General features: G+C 40.7%; 1 non-coding gene across 1 annotated transcript; it reads left to right on the forward strand.

Annotated features, from left to right (window-relative positions):
- Positions 1-3,579: 3,579 nt before the first annotated feature.
- On the forward strand, positions 3,580-3,686 carry LOC121217570 (small nucleolar RNA R71). Its single transcript, XR_005913677.1, has one exon. It is a non-coding gene; the product is annotated as a small nucleolar RNA R71 (small nucleolar RNA).
- The last annotated feature ends 349 nt before the right edge of the window (positions 3,687-4,035 follow it).

Consider the following 4,035-nt stretch of genomic DNA (forward strand, 5'->3'; position numbering starts at 1 on the left):
GAGCCGATGCCTTGGAGCGGCTAGGATTGTAGGAGGCAGCGTCGGGGGTGAGGGCATTCCAACACCATGAAGGAGAGTGATGGATGTGGCGATTGAGAGCGTGGAGTTCATTCTCCTCTATGAACTCCTTAGTGTAAAGGCCCAGTTTGGTTCTGAACTCTGGGATGTTCAACTAGCGGACTAGACTGCCAAGGTGAAATTGGATTGTTCCCGGGTCATCAAAACAAGCCATAACGGTCTGAAGATAGAACGTTAAGCAGAGTTCCATAGTGAGTTCGAGATATGTCGGCTTGACAATCTCAAAGAAAAGCCCCTAGGATCGGTGGTGAGGAAGGCCCAAATTGTATCCGCGATTTTGACTTGTTCTAGCGTAGCCCAATCTATAAGCGGCCCACTTCCAAGGGTCGGGCCCGTTGAATCTGGAAAAGTTCTTCTTTGGGCCCAATGGGGAACTGCAGGAAAGGGTGACGAATTTTTAGGGTAGGACCTGAGAAAGATGACAGCTTCCTTTTCTTCGAAGCAGGGACGACAGCTTTCTTTCCTCGTGAAGATGACATGGTATACCTACAAGCAAAACCATTATTCCGTTTTGATGATTGGATAAGGTAAACTGTAAACAAATTCAACAAGGAAAAGGTCATAAATAATTTCAGGCACAACTACTAACACTAACAGACCTAACCTAAACAATAAATTTTATGGCATAATGTCGTGGTATTAGTATGAAAATCAAAATGGCAAAGAGCTTGATGGAAATGTAAAAAGCATGAACGTATCACAATGCATGGATTATAATGGCAAAGAATAATAAGCAAGTGAATATTGACTTAGAATACGTAAAATGGGGCTTGAGAAATCATGAAGTAATAAAGAAAAATGTCACATGAAATAAATGGTAGCTAATCTAACAATGGGATTTGAATGATAGCAAAATTGAAATAGTATGGGATAAATGACGACTAACATGGTAATTAGCATTAGAACTAAGTAAAGTAAAAGAGAAAAGAGTAAACAAACGCTAAAAGAAATGAGAATGGGCGTCTGAAATAGAGTTAGAGGCAGCGCACAGGCGTGGCAGGGAGGCCGTGTGGACTTGCAGCGGCTAGGGTTAGGGATTTTGGGTGAAGAAGATGATGAATAGTGAAGGGTATTTATAGATTTTGGGCCACACGGCCAGGGGACACACCCGTGTTCACCAATTTTTGCTCGTGTGATTCCCGTATTTTGAATTCGGGCGCGTCTGACATTTGGCGCATGCCCATGTTCTTTGGGCGTGTGGGTGCACACGACCGTGTCGCACGGCCGTGTCTGTCTTCGTTCATTTCTCCCACGCCCACGTATGTAAGCCCATGCCCGTGTTAATCTGACAGGTTCGCCCACGATTTCTAAGCACGGGCGTGTCGCAGGCCTATGTTGTTTTGGCAAGTTCGCCCACCGCCATGTCGCACGGCCGTGGCGATTTATCATACCCGTGCTGGGGAAAATCTTTTCCCTATTTCTGCACGGTCCTCAGCAAGCCCGTGTGCTTGGCCGTGTCTATGTGGTAAACCTATATTCAAGAGTTCTGTTAGTAAGTTAGGTGTTAAACACTAAAATTTAAAGATGTTAATATAGTTAGTGTTCTGGTTGCCTCCCGAAAAGCGCTTATTTATAGTCTAAGCTCGACTTACCTCTCCATTGAATGGTCATGGTGGTTCGAGGAGTTTATACTCCTCATTCCTGCTATGAATCTCATCAAAATAAGGTTTTAGGCAGGTATTGTTTGCTTTAAAAGTGCCAAACTTGGGATGACTTACCTCGATTGTACCAAATGCGAAAATGCTAAGTACCATAAGAGGGATTTCTTCATTCGGTTTAGTAGTGACAATGTGAGGATCTGCGGCATCTAATAAAACTTTATCTCCAACCTTAAGTTGATTTGGAACGGTATTACGCTTGTTCTGGTATAGTTTTGGTTTATCGTGTGTTCTCGGTTTATGTGTCCGCCATTCATCTAGCTCCTCGATTTGTAGCTTTCGTTCTTCATGAATAGGTCCTCTACTATTGCTTGAAAATGGCTCATGTACTTCCTTCAAACTCATTTCCTACAAAGTAGGTTGCACCATATGATCAGTTTTAGTAGAAAATTTTGTACAATCACCTTCAATTTTTGATGTGTTGTTCGGGTTGCAAGCTTGAAGGGTGATTGTTTCGTCTCCTACACGAAGTGTGAGTTCACCTGTGCCAACGTCAATAATTGTTCTAGCAGGTTCTAAAAAGGGCCTTCCCAAAATTAAAGGAGTGTTGCTATCGTCCTCTATGTCTAGAACAACGAAGTCAATGGGAAATATATATTTATCGATTTTACCTAGCACATCTTCAATAATACCTCTAGGAAATATTATAGTTTTATCTACTAATTGAATGCTCATCTTAGTCTGTTTGGGTTTCCCAAGGCCTAGTTGTTTAAACATTTTGTAAGGCATGACGTTAATACTAGCCCCTAAATCAGCTAATGCATTATTAACATCTAAACTACCAATTAAGCAAGAAATTGTAAAACTCCCAGGATCTTTCAATTTCTTAGGTAATTTATTCTGTAGAATAGCTGAGCAAATTGTGTTTAGCTTCACATGCAAAGCCTCGTCCAACTTTTGCTTATTTTCTTAAAGCACTTTTAAAAATTTCATTGCATTTGGCATCTGCGATAGAGCTTTAATAAACGGTAAGTTAATATGTAATTTTTTAAGAGTTTAAGGAATTTACCAAATTGTTCATTTGAGCGGTCTTTCCTTATTGCATTAGGGTGTGGCACAAGAGGTTTGTATTCTGTACTTACCGATTTTTACGCATTGTGGTCTACCTCACCTTTACCTTTGCATATCTCAATTTCTAGCCTTGGTTCTGGTTCTGGTGTGACTAACCCTTCCTCATCTTGACTAGTAATTGCGTTGAGGTGCTCCCTTGGGTTAGATTCTATATTGCTTGGCAAGCTGTCCAATCTCAGTATTTTGGAAACGAGTTTCTGACACCGAGATGAATTTGGTTAGCATCTCCTCAAGGTTCAGCTTCTTTTCTTGCTGGTAAGGTGGTTGTTGAAAACCCAGAGGATGTTGTGGCCTTTGATTTCCTTGACCGCCCCGCGAGAAATTGGGATGGTTCCTCCAACCTGCATTATAAGTGTTACTATATGGGTTATTTTGAGATCTAGAGTTATTGTTACCCATATATTGGACTTGTTCCTCCTCGATCCAAGGGTTGAAGGGTTGATATTCTGTGCATGCTCCTCATTCATTTGAATCGCACCTCATCACTAGATGTACCTGAGTAGAACCACACAAACCGTCAATTTTTTTATTTAAGAGTTCTACTTGGTAAGATAGCATAGTAACCGCGACGAGGTTGAAAACACCGACTGCTTTCGTCGACTTTGTTCTCATAACTTGCCACTGATAGTTATTTAGTGACATCTCCTCAATAAATTCATAAGCCGCCTTAGGTGTTTTATTATTGATAGTTCCTCCAGCGGCTACATCAATCATCTACCGAGTCAAAGGATTCAGGCCATTATGGAACGTTTGAACCTGTAGCCAAAGCGGTAACCCATGGTGAGGGAATCTTCCCAAAAGGTCCTTATATCTCTCACATGCATCGTAAAGTGTTTCTAAATCCATCTGCAAAAAAGAAGAGATATCATTACGTAATTTGGCTATTTTAACCGGTGGAAAATATTTTAATAATATTTTTTCAGTCAGTTGTTCCCAAGTAGTGATTGACCCTCGTGGTAACAAGCTCAACCATTGTTTAGCCTTATTCCTTAATGAAAAGGGAAACAACTGAAGACATATGGCATCATCAGAAATGCCATTGATTTTAAAGGTATCAAAAAATTCTAGGAAATTTGCCAAGTGAGCGTTGGGATTCTCGTCCTGCAAACCATTAAATTGAACAAACTGTTGTATCATTTGAATTGTGTTTGGTTTCAGTTCAAAATTATTTGCAGCAATAGCAGGTCTAACTATACTTGACTCAGTTCCTGTTAAATTAGGTTTAGCA

Source organism: Gossypium hirsutum, chromosome A02 (assembly GCF_007990345.1).
Source record: "Gossypium hirsutum isolate 1008001.06 chromosome A02, Gossypium_hirsutum_v2.1, whole genome shotgun sequence".
NCBI classification, from domain to species: Eukaryota; Viridiplantae; Streptophyta; class Magnoliopsida; order Malvales; family Malvaceae; genus Gossypium; species Gossypium hirsutum.